Genomic DNA, 20,302 nt, shown 5'->3' on the forward strand with positions numbered 1-20,302 from the left:
ATATTTTTATATATTAATAAGGTGTTATATTGTTTAATGGATTGAAGGGATTTGTGGAAAACGTTTTAAATGATAAGTTTACCTTTAAATTTTATTAATAGTTTTTGTTTATACTATTTTAATATTTATCTATCTTGATTAATTAAAATATATATTTATTTATCTGAACGAAAATTCTCTGCACTCATTTGTGTCTCCACGTTTTTTAATTGTAACTCATTTTCTTTTTAAAATATATATTTGTGTCTTCACGTTTTTTCGTTTTTTACACAATTATTGATATAACATCATTTTATATTTATATATTGCATGGATACATAAATATTTATATTTATTCAATATAAAAATATATTGATGTATTTATTTTTTAAATGTGTATGATTAAATCAAAATTAAAATTTCAACTATACATTTAAACCACAATTAGAATTTCACGTCTACAATTACACATTAAACCACTATAGCAAAAAGGAAAATCAAAATCCCTAATTTTTGTTAAAAATAAAAAATTAAAATTAAGTAATAGTGGCGTTTTAGACAAAACACCACAAAAATATGTTAAAAATTTTGAAAGAAAAGAATAGAAAAATATGTTAAAATAAAAAATTAAAATTAAGCAATAGTGGCGTTTTAGACAAAACGCATACAAAATTTGAACTATACCGTGAAAAGTTAAGCTATCTTGGCGTTTTTAGTGGAAACGCATAAACAGGAAAATCAAAATCCCCAATTTTTGTTACCCGCTCGTTACTCCCTCTTCTTCTGCGTTTTCGCTTAGGACTCTCATTCTCTCCTCAACCTTTTATCAAAGGATAGTCATCTAAACTGAAATTGAAGCCGAAAGCTCGTTGAAATCCCTTACCAACTACCAAGGTTATTTTCTTAAGATTCAGCGATTTTGAAGTGTTTTAACTCGAATTTAAAGTTTGATAGAAAACCTCAAAAGCTGGGAAAAGTAAAGAAATATTCTTAAGATTCAGCGATTTTGGGTAGTTCTATTGACAAGCTTTTCTGATTTTCTGCTTTGATTTTTCTTTCTTTTTTGTCTCTGGGATTTGAGAGTTGTGAAGGCTAAGGTCTTGAGTGATGGCATTACAAGAGAAGTTAGATAGATTTAAACAGCAGCAGGAGAAGTGTCAGTCGATGCTCTCCAACATTTTAGCAAAATCAGCATCTTCTAGGTTCACTCCAAAACCTACACTTGCGGTCGCCGCCCCCTTTCCCAGTGCAAGACCTTTGAAGTAGAACAATTAGTCTCCAACAATGGTACATATGTGTCTGTTCTCTTGCTTATTTGTTCCTCCAAGGTTCTACTGTATGTTTTCTTTGAATTTCATGCGATTCTTTTTGTATTCAATTCTGGGTCCTTTGAAGTAATGTAGTCTGCGTGATAAATTGAGTACTTTCTATTTGTCCTTTGAAGCAGAACAATTAGTCTCCATAAAACCTGTCAATAAAGATGTGAGTAAAGACATCTGAACCAATGCAAATTTGAGGTTAAACTGTTTGGTATGTTGAGTCTGCCTTTTAATAAAGATGTTGAGTTTGAATAAGTGTGATGATAAATACTTGAAATGGTATTGTCCCTGAGTTAAACTATAAAAGCTTAAATGTTATAGTTAAAATAGATAAATGTGAAGACTCTTGAACCCTAGCCTAATCAAAACTTGCTCTCATGAGTTCATATCAATAGTTCTTTCTAGATTGTCATGCTTGGTAGGAATTTTATAGGCACTTGAAAAAGAGGCTTGTCAGTATTTGAGCAACAATGAAATGAAAAGAATCAGAAGGAAATAGAGGAGCAGGAGTTTGAAAAAGCACGTGTGTTTCTACAGAAACCGAAAAGCATTTGAAAAGAGGGAAAAGGAAGCCAATTTTAGATGGGGTGAACACCATTTATTTTCATTAAGTTTCCGACTCCTATAAGTTGTTCTTTATTTTTATTTTTATTTAAGTTCGACTATGCATGTGTCCGGAGAAATTAACAAAGCAAACCTTGCTTGAGCAAGCGATGAGTGAGCAGCTAAAGGAGAGGCAGGAACAGGAGAAGAGACTACAAAAGGTTACGAAAACAATGAACCATATGGAAAGAGCTAAGAGAGAAGAAGCACCTTTGATTGAAGCCGCTTTTCAACGCATTTAATCGCTAGAAGAGAAGGTGCTTCATGAACGTGAACAACAGGTAAAATTTCAATTCCTTGTTTTGCAGTTGAAAGAAGTACTTTGTTTTGAGTGCTTCTCTTTCTAGGTCTTGTAACATATGACCTTTCATGGTTTATAAACATATCAAAGACTTTGATTTGTTATCTTAAGTCTGCCTCAACAGATGTTCTATCTTCATTTGCATTTCCATATCTTGAAGGGAAGAGCGCGTTTATATGTCGCAGATCTTTCTTTATGAGAGGTTCTGCTTTTGTTTTATATTTTGCCATTGTCAACCTTTTGATATAATCATTCGTAATTCTTTTTTTCTATGTTGTAGCTGGAAGTTGAGTTGAATAGGCGACATCATGATGGGGACTTGAAAGAGAAGAATAGGTTGGCACGCATGTTAGAAAATTATTCAAGCACAGGAAGGTGAAAGGGATATCAAGAGGAAGAAAATATTCTATGTGAGGTCCGAAAAGGAGAGAATAAGAGGAAGCACGCATAAGCGTGAAGGTATGTAATTTTATATACTCATTTGATTATTTTTTAATAATTACTTGACCTGAAATTATACTCGATTTTGAACTACCTCGAGATTTTTTTCTCTGGACAATTGATTTAGTTGATTATTAAATTTCCTTTTCTCATAACCATCTTACCTTCTATTTTGGTTGCCTTTCCTTTTGAAAGGTTCCTTTGAATGGAAGGGTATTTGTAAGTTTTATGCTTTCATCGAACTTATTTATTGGCACTTCAAAATTTGCGTTTATTATATGAAAATGATGAACAATATCTAACGCATTAATCAGATTTAATGTTACATGATTTCTATTGCTATCTACAATCGATTTAATATACGTTTAAATTCAAGTTTTATGATTATTTTAACAGTAAAATTCTAGTATATAATTATTAAAGAATATTAAAATTAAATTATAATTTTATTAATATTTCAAAATATAAGCATCTAAAAGTCGGCACTAAGAAATATCTATTTTTTTGAAAATGTATTAACAACAATATCCTCGGTGTTTGCCAAACTACATGTTAATGTTATCAAGAGTATCCACTATTTATTTGTCACAAAATCTCCATATAAATTTGGTATAATATAATCATAAATTTTTGCTATAAATACAACACTGAGTTTTATTTTAACCACTAAATTAAAAACATATATAATTTTATCATTTGAACTATACAAAATTTTTTATTTAAGTTACTAGATTGTTAAGTTTTTTTTTTTTAAAGTTCTGCCATTAAGCTTCAAGTAATAATTCAATGGTTGGTATAGTAAATCAATATTCATTGATAGGTAAAAGAACATACTTTAAATCTAAGTCAATTTAACAGTCAATATTGGATATCAGTGAAAAAAGTTGTTTAAACTTTAGTTTGTAAATTCGTGACATCAAAAACTATTTCATGAAAAAAAATGAACTGTAAAAGACAAAAGGAAAAGAGAGTTTTGGGTTGAAATAGTCAATATTATTTCTATCCAATTTTTGATGTGATATTCTTTTGAAAATTTAAAGGTTGGAGCTCAAACTGATTTTATGATACTGCATGTTGAATTTTATGATTTTTGGGACATGAAAGATGCGGTTCGACTTTGAAAAAAATTAATGAGTAAAAGCCGGATTAAATTTCATGATTTTACCTTGTTTATGCCGTTTAAATAGCCTGGTAAGGACAAGTTTTCCAGCATAGAAGAGTCTAGTATGTCTTATGTTGTTCAAATTCGAATAGATTGAATAGAGTTCGTTTTGATTAATGCTGCATTATACTATCTGATTCTTGGACACATTAAATGTGTTTTGGCATGGATAATTTCTAGGTTTATTAAGGTCCAAATGCAGATATAATGATTGTGAAATCAACTATTTAAATTTAGTGATGTGCCATGTTAAAGATTGTAAATTTTAGACAAAATTATGGTAAAGTCAACATGTTGAAGCCACAAATTATCTGATTTATCTTGATTGAAATAGTTTGTGTATGGGGAGTTATTTATGCATACAAACTTTATTTCAAGACATATAATTAAAGCAAATACATATAATTATATACATAATCAAATTTTAAAATATTTCTTTTAACTTATTGTAAATATTTTAAGGAAAACAATGTTCTAATATAATCTGCTAGTTTTAGTGTAAAGCAATTTTATTTTAATTTTTTCATTTCTTTTTTATGTGGTGTAGGGGTATGTTGGAATTCACGATTCGGGATTCGAGACTTTCTACTGAAACCGGAGCTACTTCGATCTATTGTGGATTCTGGTTTTGAACATCCTTCCGAATAATACAGTTGAATAACTGATATAATGTTTTAATTTGTTTCATTTCTTTGCTACTTGTTTACTCCTTGATTGTACTGATAATAAATTTGTCAGGGAATCTTATGCATTAGCTTTCTCAAATGTTCTCGCCAAAAAAAGGAAATTACAAGGAACAAGCGGTTCAAGATCCGGAGGTAAGCTATGAGAGTTGTTCAAAGCTGGCCTTTTGGTCTACATCTTGCCTTGATGATTTCTTATTTATGTATTCTTTTGTTTGATCAATTGGAGGTCTAGTCATACTCTGAATGCTTTTTTTTTTATATTCAAACCTCTCCTACCACATTATAATCAAGTGTTCTTAAGTTGATAGATATACTGTAAGAACCCATTCTTGTCATGCGTTACAAGTGATTGTTGTTAAGATATTGAACCCACAACCTTTCAGGAGTCTTGAACAGTTCATTTTAAGGATATTCTCTAACATTTAATACATTGCTTACTTTAACTGAATTCAAGAAAAAAGTGATGCTTAATTACACGGCATTGGTTAACATTTCTCTTAAGAAATTTATCAATAAACACCTTAACATGATAAGAATATTGGAGATTTTGCAAAATGGTATTGATTTGTAGGGTATTTCAGGCCAATATTGTGAAAGTATCACAGCTGTGAACTAATTTTCTCATCAAATACCATAATCTCATGGACATTTATATGCAGGAAATGGAGAGAAGAAGAGAAGAACTTGAACAATTGCTATTGGCAGAAAGGGTATGAGAGAATGTAGGTGATTAAGTCAAATGGAGAAAGGGACATTATGTCCTTGTTGTGTGCAAGTGTTTTCTCCTTGAGACAGGCAAGGAACCTGACATCAAGAATGGTTCAACTTAAAGATGCTTCCTTGTACTCATTCTCATCCTGTTTATATTTTTCGATGCTTTCTTCAAGTAGGATACTAAGAATTTCCTGTACTATTCTTTCTGATTGTTTATAAAATAGTTTGCTCATTAGAACCTTCATTTTCTCTTGTCTTTTATTTATTTGTGTAAATCATTTTTCTTTGTTTAGTGACACAACGAATCTTTGAACATAATTTCAGTTGAGTTACATATAAATGATTTTTAAAATTGTGTATAGTTTAAAGTTCAAATTTCAAAATAAAACATAATATAATATTTATCATAGAAAATAAATATTATTTAATTAAAATATATTTTTTAGCGTAGTTTGTCAAAAAAGTGTCGCTAAAGGTCTGTTATATAGCGGCATTTTCAGGAAAAGCGCCGCTAAAAGTCATGACCTTTTAGCGGCGTTTGTAGGAAAAGCGCCGCTAAAAGTCATGACCTTTAGCGGCGTTTGTGGTAAAAGCGCCGCTAAAAGTCATGACCTTTAGCGGCGCTTTTTCAAATAAACGCTGCAAATTTTAGCGGCGTTAGCAATAGCGGCGTTTTTTGCGGCGCTTGTAAAAACTCCGCAAATAGTTTTAGCGGCACTTAAAAGCGCCGCTAAAGGCCTAAAAAAACGCCGCTAAAAGTCAGTTTTGCTGTAGTGAGATGATGAGTAATAGCATAAATTACACAATATACGTCATCATTTTATGTATATGTGAACATAGATAATATAAAATATACATGCATTATCGTTACATATTAAATATAACATAGAGCATAATGAATACAACAATATAAATTGCATAATATATATGTGATAATATTTTATGCAAATGTAACTTAGATAATTAATTTTCATGCAAATATATAAAAACAATAACATAAAGTAATAAATAAATCTATAAAATTTAACTTACTAAAACAATACTAAAAAAACAAAAATAGATATGCAAATTCAGGTCATATAAAAATATAAATCAACTAAAATTAAAATAAAGATATTTAAAAATATTTAGAAATAATATAAGGATGATAAGTAGAATTTTTTAAAAAAATGATTATAATGTTATAGAATATAATAACTTAATATATATTAAATAATGTACTAAATAGTAATATTACACATATTTATTTAATAATAATTAAACATGTGTAGTTAATAAGTAATAAAATAATGTATATTTTTAATAAAATAAAAGTAATGTAAGGAATAATATATGGTAAAATATATAGCGTATAATATAATTTATAAATAAAATGTATAAAAATAATATAATGGATAATATATAAAATAATATATATTACTTTATATAACTAATATTTATAAAAATAAATAATATATAAAGTATTTAATAAATAAATTATGCAAAAATATATATATATATATTTAAAGGATTAAAATTAAATAAAACTAAAGTTCTAGGGCTGAAAATAACAAAAAAAAAGGTTTAGTCCTAATTGGAATGCGTTCAAAACTACGAGGGACTCACTGGGCAATTTGCCCTAATCCCAAAACGACGTCGTTCTTCAGAATGAATTTTAATGGCCGTTAGGATTAAATTGAAACAACTATAAAAGATTAGGGCCGAATTAAAATAAAAATAAAATGAAATTACAAAGACCAAAAATGCGAAAGGACCCATTGGGCAATTAGTCCATTTTCAAAAAACACACGAATCCTCCCCGGGTCACGGGTCAACACGCGGATCCTCAGCATTAATACGACGCCGTTTTGAAGCTTATTATTTTAAGCAAAACGGCACCGTTTTGTTAGGGCTATATAAGCCAAATTTGTAACACCCCAAACCCGGCCTGGAAGTTTGGCTCGAATCTGGCCTGTCACATTGAAGTGTTTTTCGAAAACTATGTTTCCATTAAAAACCCTTCTTAATAATTAAAAACTTATACCCTTTTTAAACCTTGTTAGAAAACCACAGCTGAATAACATTCTTAACAACTTTCTAAAAACCTTGGCAGTTGCAGAAGCTTAATTTAAAAACAATTACGGATACGTGATGTTTTGAACAATAGTAGTTGCTTTAGAAAGCTGTGTTCTAATACTAGAAATTATAGCAACAATAAATAAAATTCCAAATTTGAAATCCAAAAAATTACAACGGCTTTACTACAACCCACATAAAAACATTTAAAAGTAATAATCAAAACTGTAACATAAACAGTGTGTGTGGCTTCCTCCGAGCCCCTTGCAGCTCCGATCCGTCTAAGGCTGGAAATTACCTGAAAGGTTAATAAACGAGGTGAGTTTACGAAAACTTAGTGTGAAATCCCCTACTATATAAAAGGAATAGTCAGTCATATAAAAGAATTAAAAGTCTGGCCCCAGCCCTACTTACAGTTTCAGTATCAATTGGGCCTTAGCCAATTATAACAGACAGTACCAGATAGGCTTTAGCCCATTATAGAATAAGAAACATTATCAGAACTAGAATCAAAATGAGAATCAGAATCAAACCACAGAATCAAATTCAAAATGAAGCCCATAGGCCCATAACAGATACAGAACAGATATTTCATGTATGCAGAAAACCCAACCCATGTCTAGCCGTATACACCCCCGTACCAACCTTACACCATGTGGGGAGACAACTTGACCCACCCATCCGCTACATGCCACAGAATTTGCAGCATGGCTGCCAGAACTGATATTGTGACAAAGTCACTAGATACAAATATTGTGCCAGAGCCACCAGAATCAGATAATGTGGCAAAGCCACTTAACAGAATACGTGGTACAAAGCCATTGATAATGGGTCTATAATCGGCACGAAGCCCAAAATATCGATACGAAGCCCACAATAACGACACACAGCCTTCGGTAACATGATCAGCACTCAGCCATTGATAACGGGTCTATAATCGGCACGAAGCCTACAATATCGATACGAAGCCCACAATAACGGCACACAGCCTTCGGTAACATGATCGGCACTCATCCATTGTTAACGGGTCTATAATCAGCACGAAGCCTACAATAACGGCACACAACCTTTGGTAACATGATCGGCACTCAGCCATCGACCGGTCAACAGATATTGTGACAAAGTCACCAGATACAGATATTGTGACAGAGCCACCAGAACAGATATTTGTGGCATAGCCACTAGAATGCTTCCTCCATCAATATAACCCATATCCCATGCAACAGATATACATGTTATGGCAAACAACATACAGAATCAGAATATCATGCCCATATTTGAATCAAACAATCACAGTCCAAGTCAGTCACTTGCCCACAAGGGCAAAATAGTTATTTAACACCCTAGGGGTAAAATTACCATTTTACCCCACAAGGGTATCTCGGTAATTCTACCCTATAGGGGTATTTCAGTAATTCTACCTTACAGGGGTATTTCGGTAATTCTACCTTACAGGGGTATTTCAGTAATCCTACCCTACAGGGGTATTTCGGTATTTCTACCCTACATGTGACAGCCCAAAATTGACCCTAGTCGGGAAGTGGTTTCGGGACCACTAAACCGAGTCACCGAAATGTTTGAACGTAATATTTATTGTCTAGAATATGTATTTACGAATGTGTAAAAATTTCAAGCTTCGGTTTAGTCGATTGCATGTGAATTCAGTTAGTAGGACTTGTATGTCACTTTTGAAAAATGATAGGCTAATCTATAAGGACCTAATAATACATGTAGTCAAAAGGGAGGACTTGCATGTCAAAATTCCCCCCCCCCCAAGTGCTAGTGGCCGGCCATGACAAGGAAGCATGGGCAAGACATGTCATGAAACATGTTGGGTGAGTGTTTTATGTTGAAATAAATAAAATAAGGTGCATGAGTAATAAAAAAAAGTGTGTGTGTGAAGGCTTTCCCTCCCTCCCCATTGCCGTGCAAGTGAGAAAGAAAAAAAAAAAAAAAAAAAGCTTTGTTCATCTTTTTTTCCATCCTTTTAGTAAAAATCTCAAGGGAGAAGAAAGGGTCCTTGCTCATGTTTGGTTTGGAATAGGTTGGCCATCCTTGTAGCTAGATTAAGGTATGTTTAATATGGTGCCATGAGATTCATGCATGTTCTTAGTTGCTAGTTTTAGTTCTAATTAGTCCATGATTCAAAACCTTGCTATGTCATGGGGATGATAGTATGAAATGAAAATTTGAGATAAGTAAGGTTAAATTTGATTTGGTAAAATCGGCCATATGGGTGTATATGTTTGTAAAATATATTTTCTTTGTTAACTCCTTACAATCGGTTGTAGGAGTAATATTGGCTTATAAGGTTGAGTTGATTCATGATGTTGTATGTTAGGATTAAAATACTTGAGACTAGATTAGCTTAATGGTGACCATGCATTCGACCTTGAAGCATTAAACAAATGTTGGTTGAGATTTTGATATTTTGAACAAAGATAGTTGTGAAATGGGGTGAAAACCATTAAGTTATACACATAAAAATCCAGCAAGAAGATTAAACTACTAAATGTATTCATTTTAGATCAAGACATCAAAGAGGGAGAACCAAGCAAAGGCAAAGCAAAGATAATCGAGTAGTAGATTGGGAATCATTTCATCCGATATAAGGTAAGTCATTAAGCACTTATTTGTACTAATTTAAAGGGTAATGTCCAAGTAATGATGCTGAATGGAATGGTAGAATATATATATAAACATGTATGTATGTGGTGATAAAAATATTGAATTGAAAGAAAAGAGGTGAGATGTATTGAATGATCGGTTTCGGCACTAAGTGTGCGGGTGTAAACATTTATAATCACAAATTGGCACTAAGTGTGCGGGTTCAAATTATACAGCACTAAGTGTGCAAGTTTGATTATATAGCACTAAGTGTGCGAGTTCGACTATTAAGCACTAAGTGTGCGGGCTTATTGCACATCCTCTAATAAACGTACATGTTCTATGTGCGGCCTTACCGAGTCAATCATGGACAGCGATGCGAGTAAACACCTTGAGCTCATGAGGAATGGACATTTTATTTATATTTGGAATTTTGGTTTGGTAAGTCTTGATCTATGTGGTGATTATGCTCGAAAATAAATGCATGCAATGTCATATGGCGTAATGTATGAAATATCAAGTAGGGCTTGGTATGTGACCAAACCGAAATGCCTAAAGAATTATAGTACCGTTTGGGGTGTGGATGGAGGATTTTAATCCGCATTAATTATTTTCTTTTATGGTATATTATTACTGAACGGCAATATAATGCTTATGGCTTACTGAGTTATATACTCACCGGTGTTTGCTTGTCGCCATTTTAGGTTTCTCGGACTCGTCCTTTTTGCGTGCTCGTGATCGTCATTGGAGTCATCACACCGCTAGCAACTTTTGGTATTTTTTGTGTAGTCAGTTTAGGAGAACATTTTGGCATGTATAGGCTAATATGCTTTGTTGAACTTTGGTATGTAAACTTTTAGCCATGCGAAAATGGCATAAATGCTCGGTTGGATTTAGTTCTCCAATGTTAAGTCACAAGTCTTGGTAATTGATTTCCATGCCTTATGCCATGGTTGATTATTTTGGTGTTAAAATGCATGTTATGGCAATAGTGTAGTAGGGAGATGTTGGATAATGATTAGCCTCTGGTATGGCTTGTCATGATCATGATTTGTGACATGTATGATGAATCACTAGTTAGATCAAAGGGAAATCATGAAATAGGCATAGTTGCTTTAGTGACAGGTGCTGGCAGCAGCAGTAACGTGAGATTGAAAATCACTAAAAATAGTAGGAATGGTATTAAATAGTAAATAAATTATGTATATGTACCTTGATGAATCTACTTTTATATAGAAGAAACGAAATGGTCATATGAGTTATAAGTTAACAGATATTAAAGTTCTTGTGAAACAGGGCCCGAATGGTTTCTGGATCCCCTGTCCCAACTTTGGAAAATAATTTTAAATTAACCAGAGATAATTAGGAGTCATGCCATATATGTGTAGATTCCTCTCTGAGTCTAGTTTCTATAGAAACAAACGGCATCAGTATTGAAGCCCTGTACAGGGATATATCCAATTCGTAATGCACAAAGGTCAGTGTAGTCGATCCCTGCAACAGGGGAGACTTTAACTAATAAACTGTACTAATTGGCTTGACCAAAAATTCTAGAAAAAAATATGTAGATGGAAATATGAGTCTAGTTTCAGGGAAAAATTGCAAAACTGATTTTCGAGTTGTAAAACTCAAGTTATGAATTTTGGAGCGACGAGTACACAGATTGGCAGCTTGTCTGGAAACTCTCAATAAGTGGGTTGAAGTCTGTTAACACCTCGTGTTCGACTCCGGCGACGGTCTCGGGTTCGGGGTGTTACACTACAAGGGTATTTCAGTAATTCTACCCTACAGGGATATTTTAGTAATTCTACCCTACAGGGGTATTTCGGTATTTTTACCCTACAAGGGTATTTCGGTAATTCTACCCTACAAGTGTATTTCGATAATTCTACCCTATAGTGGTATTTTAGTAATTTTACCCTACAAGGGTATTTAAGTAATTTTACAAATCGAGGGTATGTTAGTAATTTTCCAAAATGAGGGTATTTCAATAATTTTACAAATCGAGGGTATTTCAGTAATTTTACAATCGACGGTATTTCGATAATTTTATAAATCAGGGTTACTTTAGTAATTTTACAATTGAGGGTATTTCAGTAATTTTAGTAAACTAAAGTATTCTAAACAGGGATAACAATACGAATGGACCTAAAGCCCTTCTCGGCCTAAATGGGCCCACACGCTCGTGTGGCCCTTTTAGCCCAAATCTAGCCACAGATATGAGATTCACCTAGCCTAGTCCAATATTTACTACACAATCAAACAACTTATCCAATTGGGTCCGTAGGCCCATTAGGCCCACATGGCCCCTTTTGGCCCATCGCGGCCCGAAGTAGCCATCCTATAGCTAGAGTAGTGAAAAATACACACCTGATAGGAGACTGGAGTTAATCCGCGCTCCAAGCACTCTTAGCCGACGCCCAACCCAAACGAGCACGCCATAAAGCGAAAGGGATCAGCCAAGAAAGGTACCTTTACTCTCCTCATGGTTCTCTCTATTTAAAGCCAGCTTCGCATCCACTCTTATGTTAGCTTCCCGATGTGGGATCCCTCCATCATCAGAGTTTAAATTCAACAACAACTCTTGCCGCCCCTTGTTAGCAAAATAAATGCTCTTTGATTGCCATGAGTTTCGAACCTTGGACCTCATTGCCAACTCTATGACTCCACCTTCCTGCCTCTTATGTGGCACTACTTTGCCATTAGACCACAAGGCTTTTTGTGGCACAATTTCCCCAACAATATTCTTAAGGCCTACCTACTACACCCAGGGCTTGATTCACCTTAAACCAAAATTTTTGCTAGAGTCCAAATTTGAACCCAAGACTTCTCCAACACTTCTCAGTACACTTAACCACTAAAACAAGCCTTCATTAACGAAAATTACATGCACAACAAAATATTATAAGCTGCCTTCAACCGCCCCCATGCTCAAGGCCCAAAACTTCTAGGCCCAAATTCAGGGCGTTACAAAATTCATTTTTGAAATCATTTTAAAATCTGATTTTTTTTAAAAAAAAAAAAACAAAGAAAACCCTCTGAAGGAGGGCTGAGGAAGGGTTCCCGGAGTTCCCTTGAACCTCCGGTCAGAGGTTTGTACGCGCCCACGTGCCACCATCAACGGCGCTATATACGGCGGTTGGAAGCTGGAAAGCTTCCTGTTTCACCGCAAATCAAAACGGCACGTCCCTTTTGTTCTATTTTTATGCTTTTAATATGTATTTAGAGAGAAAAAAAGAAATATAGTAATCACCTATGTATTCTCCGGTCGACTGTTGATTTCTTTTAGTGTAAAATGCGTTCTTGTTTTTTATTGAATCTCAGTAAAAAAAAAACCTCTCCTTACATCGTTTTAATTCGGGCTTTTTATAGCCACTGTACATAGTATTTTACATATTTAATGTTATTTTTTGCCATATTTGTGTTGCCTCTGTCGTTCTTCTTTCCCAACGAGGAGATTTAGTAGTGAACGAACGCTGACAACGGTACACAGGCGTTTATTCGGGCGTCGACCACGGCATGATTCGAAGCTTGGAATCATGGCCTGGAACCACGATACTGATAGTGGGTAATTGGAACGACGCGAGATGAACAGACGCGTTGATTGAAATGTTTGCGGCGCCTAGGGTTTCTGAAACCCTAGGCCTCTCTGTCTTCCGTTAGTAAATTGGGCCACTTGGGCCCTGTGTATTTTGGTATCATACAGGCTTGGGTGTAATTGGGCCCTGGTTAGTTTTAGGTATCTGGGCTAAGGGTTTTAGGCCTTTTGGGTGCAAATGTAAATGGGTAATAGGCTGTAAATGTAAATGAGTTTTGGGCTTTGTACATGGACTGTATAAACTTTATTATTTTTTTATTTATGTTTTTGTTTTTATTTATTCATTTATGGGCCGGGCAAATTTGGTTATTACAGCTGCCCCTCTTTGCTCATTATTGTGTAACGATAATAGAGTAAAGACTATAAAAAGACCCATTTTTCCCGGTTTGCCCCAGTCTTGAGACCTTTCTTCAAATGGCCTTCAACCTATCTGCAACTTCAGAGGTATTGGACTATAAATATGATAGCTTCAATTTGCTTTACTGTAACTTCAGGAAGGCAATATCTATTATCTTCAGCCTGCTCCCTGCAACTTCAGGGACGCTATGTTGATATCTTCGATCTGCTCTCTGACAATACAGAGACGCCAAATCTGTTATCTTTGATCTGGTCTCTGACAATACAGAGATGCCAAATCTACTATCTTCGATCTGCTCTCTGACAATACAGAGACGCCAAATTTGCTATCTTCGATCTGCTCCTTGTAAATGCAAGGATGCCAAATCATCTTGGATCTACCTCGATGCAAAAACATCTGAAGGTTAGATCTGCTATGTCTTCAATCTGCTCTCTGTCAAATATGGAAATACCAAATCTGTTTCTTTGATTTGTTCTCTGACAATTTAGAGATGCCAAATCATCTTAGATTTGCTTCAGTGTAAACACGTGAAAGCCAAATCTGCTATGTCTTCGATCTGCTCCTTGTAAACGCAAGGATGCCAAATCATCTTGGATCTACTTCAATGTGAAAACATCCGGAGGTTAGATCTGCTATGTCTTCAATCTGCTCTCCGTCGAACATGGAGATGCCAAATCTGTTTCTTCGATTTGTTCTCTGACAATACAGAGATGCCAAATCATCTTGGATCTGCTTCAACGTAAACACCTGAAGGTCAGATCTGCTATGCTTTAGCCTGTTACCCTACTGCTTAGGGGGTTAAGGCACATCAATCTTCATTGTCCCTTGAAGGACATAACCTATATAATGTGTATGAGTTCGTGCCTAATGATTAGGATGCTATGATCGAAGTGAGTCAAATGCTCCTAATTAAACCTATTATAATGCAAAATGTTTATGAATATGACCCCTATTCCAGACGTCACCATTCATTCCTTCATCGAAGTTTATCGCTATTTCTCTCGAAGTATCATTCCTACTCAGGCTATGGGTTTGTACCATTCTTCAAATGCTATGACCCACCAAAAATGTTTGTAAGATGATCCTCTCTTAGGATCGAATCGTTTGATTTGTCCAATCATCATTTTGGACTAAAGAAAGAATTTCCTCAAGTTCTTTCAAACCTTACTTATGTGAATTCCTCGAACAATTATTCTGTTTTAGTTTCTTGTATTATCTAGAAATTTCCAGAATAATGAGCAAAACTTCATTTGTGAAAATTATTTAGTTCATCTATCATTATTTTAATGTAACATACTTTAAGAGTAATAGAAGATGAATTTAATCCTGAGAATAATTAGATTTGAATGAATTCGTCAAAAATACAAAGGAAATTAATCTGATAGCCTATCTTTGAGAAGAAAGAAAATCTAAAGATAGCAAACAGGACAAAAGTTTGATGCCCTAGATATCACCGCTTGAGCGTCTATACACTAGCTCCATGAAGACTTTCTTGAGTTCAACATGTGTTTAAAAGATCCAAAGTACTTTGTTGATGCCCTGATATGCAACGTGCTTCACTCTTTGTTGAATCAGATATAGCGAGATTACCGTGTGCTCTTCAAAATTTGAGCTGCCCTTTCGGGTTTTTAACTCAAAACCCCTTCAGTCACTAGGCGCCCTTTGCGGGTTTTCACCCTGGCCTCTCTATTTTATTTTTTTTGAGAAACTCAAGGCGCCCTTTGCTGGTTTTCACCCTGGATTCTCCTCTCCTTTAGACAAAGTACTTTTTGACTGAGTCTGAATTCACTGGATTGGGTAAACTCATCCCATCCATTTCCGTTAAGATTAATGCACCCCCAGAGAAAGCCTTTTTCACGATATACGGCCCTTCCCAATTCGGCATCCATTTTCCTCTAAAGTCTTTCTGAATGGGAAGGATCTTTTTCAGCATAAGATCCCCCTCGTGGAATTCTCTTGGTCACACTTTCTTGTCATAAGCTCTCATCATTCGCTTTTGATACATTTGACCATGACGAATGGCCCTTAACCTCTTTTCCTCAATCAAGTTCAACTGATTATATCGCGACTGTATCCACCTAGCTTCATCCAACTTTATCTCTGACAAGACTCGGAGAGACGGTATTTCCACTTCAATGGGTAACACTGCTTCCATCCCATAAACCAACGAGAAAGGAGTTGCCCCAGTAGTGGTTCTGACGGACGTTCGATAAGCTAAGAGTGCAAATGGTAACTTCTCATGCCATTCTCTGTAGGTTTCAGTCATTTTCCCCACAATTTTCTTGATGTTTTTGTTAGCAGCTTCCACTGCCCCATTCATCTTTGGGCGATACAGAGAAGAGTTATGATGCTTAATCGTAAACTGACTGCAAACTTCTGCTATCGTTTTGTTGTTCAAGTTTAATGCATTGTCTGATATGATCCTTTTAGGCATCCCATACCGACAAATGATCTCTTTCTTCAAGAATCAACTCACAGTCGACTTAGTAACATTTGCATAAGAAGCAGCCTCTACCCACTTCGTGAAGTAATCAATGACCACAAAGATAAAGCGACGTCCATTTGAAGCTTTTGGTGATATTGGCCCAATGACATCCATGCCCCACATGGAAAAAGGCCATGGAGAAGTCATAACATGTAGAGGTGAAGGTGGTACATGAATCTTGTCTCCATAAATCTGACATTTATGGCATTTCTTGGCGTAGTTGATACAATCCCCTTCCATAGTAGACCAATAATATCCAAACCTCATGATTTGTCTAGCCATCGTGAAACCATTAGCGTGCATCCCACAAACACCCTCGTGAACTTCTTCCAAGATTAACTTAGCTTCCACGGTGTCAACACATCTCAACAGTACTTGGTCCTTTCTTCTTTTGTAGAAGATGTCCCCATCCAAAACGTAGTCGCAGGCTAATCTCCTTAAAGTTCGCTTATCATTTTCAGTTGCCTGTTCTGGGTATTTACGATCTCTCACATATCTCAATATATCCTGATACCAAGGGTTATCATCCTTTTCTTCTTTCTCAATGTTACAACAGCGAGCTGGAGTCTCAAAGATACTCATCTGAATGGGTCTCATCTCCTCTTTATTTGCTTTAATCATTTAAGCCAAGGTTGCTAGAGCATCTACCATCTGGTTTTCGTCCCATGGGATATAATTGAAAGTGATGTCATCGAATTCCTCAAGTAACCCCAAAACTACCTTTCGATAATTGATCAATTTAAGATCCCTTGTCTCCTATTCACCTCTAAGCTGATAAATTACCAACGCAGAGTCTCTATACTTCCAAAGTTCTTATTCCTTGCTCTATAGCCGCTCGAATCCCCATGATGCATGCTTCATACTTAGCCATATTGTTCGTACAGTCAAAATCCAATTTACATGTGAATGGATAATGATCCCCGCTTGGGGATACGAAGACTGTCCCAATTCCATTTCCTACCACATTGGATGCGCCGTCAAAGTTCATCTTCCATAGACGTTCTTCAATAGTTGCCACATACATAAACTCCTCATTAGGGAAATCAAAGTTTAATGGCTCATAATCTTCTAGAGCTCTTCTTGCCAGAAATTCTGCTATCGCACTCCCTTTTATAGCCTTTTGACTCACATAGACTATGTCAAATTCTGAAAGCAATATTTGCCACCTTGCCATTCTTTCATGTAGTGCTGTTGACTCCATCATGTACTTTAATGGATCAAGTTTTGAAATTAGCCATCGTATGATATAACATATATTGTCTTAACCTCCGAGTCATCCAAATCAAGGCACAACACAACTTCTTAATTGGCGAATACCTCATCTCACACTCTGTGAATTTCTTACTGAGGTAGTATATTGCCTTCTCTTTTCTTCCCGATTCGTCATGTTGACCAAGCACACATCCCATAGAATTACTAAACACTGATAAGTACAGAATTAATGGTTTATCCGGACTAGGTGGAGATAGTACTGGAGTGTTTAGCAAGTATTGCTTGACTTTATCAAAGGCATTCTGGCATTCCTCATTCCAAGTACCTTGGTTGTGTTTTCTAAGGAGGCGAAATATAGGATCACAATTCTTAGTTAATTGTGAAATAAACTGAGCAATATAATTCAACCTTCCAAGAAAACCCCGAACTTCCTTCTGAGTACATGGTGGAGGCAAATCTCGTATGGCTCTAACTTTGTCTGAGTCAACTTCTATTCCCTTTTCGCTGACCATAAAGCCTAGTAATTTCCCCGACCTAGCTCCAAAAGTGCACTTTGATGGATTAAGTTTTAACTGAAACTTCTGTAATCTCAGGAACAACTTCCTTAAAACTTCAATATGTTCCTTCTCCGTTCGAGATTTGGCAATCATATCATCAACATACACCTCAATTTCTTTGTACATCATATCATGGAATAAGTTCACCATAGCCCGTTGGTATATTGCCCCTGCAGTCTTTAATCCAAATGGCATTACTTTGTAACAAAATGTGGCCCACAATGTTATGAAAGTAGTTTTATCCATGTCTTCCAGATGCATCTTAATTTGGTTGTACCCCGAGAAACCATCCATGAAGGAGAACAACGAATATCCTACTGTGCTGTCTACCAAAGTGTCTATGTGTGGCAGAGGGAAATTATCTTTTGGGCTAGCTTTGTTTAGATCTCTGTAATCAACGCACATTCGTACCTTCCTATCCTTCTTAGGGACTGGTACAATGTTAGCTACCCATTCAGAGTACTTTACCTCTTGTAAGAATCCTGCATCGAACTGCTTCTTGACTTCATCCTCTATCTTCAATATGATATCTGGTCTCATTCTTCGCAACTTCTATTGGACTGGTTTACAATCCTGTCTTATTGGAAGACGATGTAACACGATATCGGTATTTAACCCTGGCATATCTTGATAGGACCATGCAAAGATATTCTTGAACTCACGTAGCAACTCAATCAGTCCTTGCCTTGTGTCCTCGGCAATATACGTGCTGATTTTCACCTCTTTCCCTTTCTTTAGGGTTATATTCTCTATTGCCTCTTTCTCATGGGGCATAATTTGTTTCTCCTCTTGTTTTACCATTCTCAACAGATCCGGAGACACTTCACAATCCTAGACATCTTTAAAATCCTGAGATTCCTCTAAAAACACGTCTTGCTCACGAGAGAAATCAGGATTTGTAATATCAATGCTCATGTCATTGATATCTAGGGACCTGTGAAGTATAAAGGATATACAAAGAATGAATGAATTTAAGAATGATTATTTATGTGCTATGAATGAAAGAATAAGAATTGCAAAAGTTTAACAGAATATTGGTTCATAAAAATGACACAATACTCGTTCAAATTGATAAAAAGTTATGTTTTATTTAAAAAATAATAGATGATCGTAAGCCCATTCCACAAATGTAATCCTATTACTCCTAGGCCCTAGAGTAACAAGAATGTTTTGAAAATTACTCTGAAAAATTCCTAAAGACTACAGGAAGTTCCTCCGCAGTCTAATTGTTCAGAGAGCTTCCCAGTTCGTAAGGGCGAATGCCCCCAAAGTTTCCTTGGTCCAATCCTTCATCGTGTATAGCATTAATCTGATGACTTTCTTCTATAAGTAACCCTCCCGATATAAAGGTTTGGGATAGTGGAGGGAATGTCATCGACTCCCACTTCACTTCTCTTCCATTAAGGCGCGCCTTTCTTCCCTCTTGGCGCTTCTCAACTTCCTTCCTCCTTTGCTTATAGTCTGGCTTGAAGCCCAAACCAAAGCGAACTCTCCTCTCTTTTAGTTCTGGGATTTGAGTCCCTCCTTGCAGGTATTTTCCTAACCCTCTTCTTGGTAAGGCTCTCTTTCCCACCATCATTTGTAGAGCCATCCTCGTGGCTCTCGCTATCTTTGGCACTGATGGCTCACTCCCTTCTGTAATGAAGGTTGCATTAACAAATTCTAAAGAGCGAAAGGAACACTCAATAAACTCCTCGTTCATCTCAACATAAGGGGCCTTGCTAGTGACTGCGGCTATAATGTCCTCCTCCGCATTGATGGTTACTAATCGTCCATCCGTCACTAACTTTAATTTCTGGTGTAACGATGAGGGCACCGCTCCCGCTGAGTGTATCCATGGCCTCCCTAATAAGCAATTGTAGGAAGGCTTGATATCCATCACCAAGAAGTCTACTTCGTATATACTCGGCCCAATTTTCAAGGGGATGTCAATCCTTCCTATCACCTTTCTTTCTGTACCGTCGAAGGCTCTTACCACATTTTGACATGTCTTCATGTGAGAACCGTCAATGGGTAATCTGTTCAATGTAAACAACGGTAGAACATTTAAGGCCGATCCATTATCGACGAGCACGCTTGGGAGTGTACCCCTTACATCAAGTGGTGATGTGCAAGGCCTTAGTTGACCCCTACCCCCCGGTGGGATTTCATCATCATTAAAGTAGATGAAATTATCCGCACTTATGTTATTCACCAACTGGTCCAGCTTGTTAACAGATATGTCG

Source organism: Gossypium arboreum, chromosome 13, assembly GCF_025698485.1.
Source record: "Gossypium arboreum isolate Shixiya-1 chromosome 13, ASM2569848v2, whole genome shotgun sequence".
In the NCBI taxonomy this organism is placed as follows: domain Eukaryota; kingdom Viridiplantae; phylum Streptophyta; class Magnoliopsida; order Malvales; family Malvaceae; genus Gossypium; species Gossypium arboreum.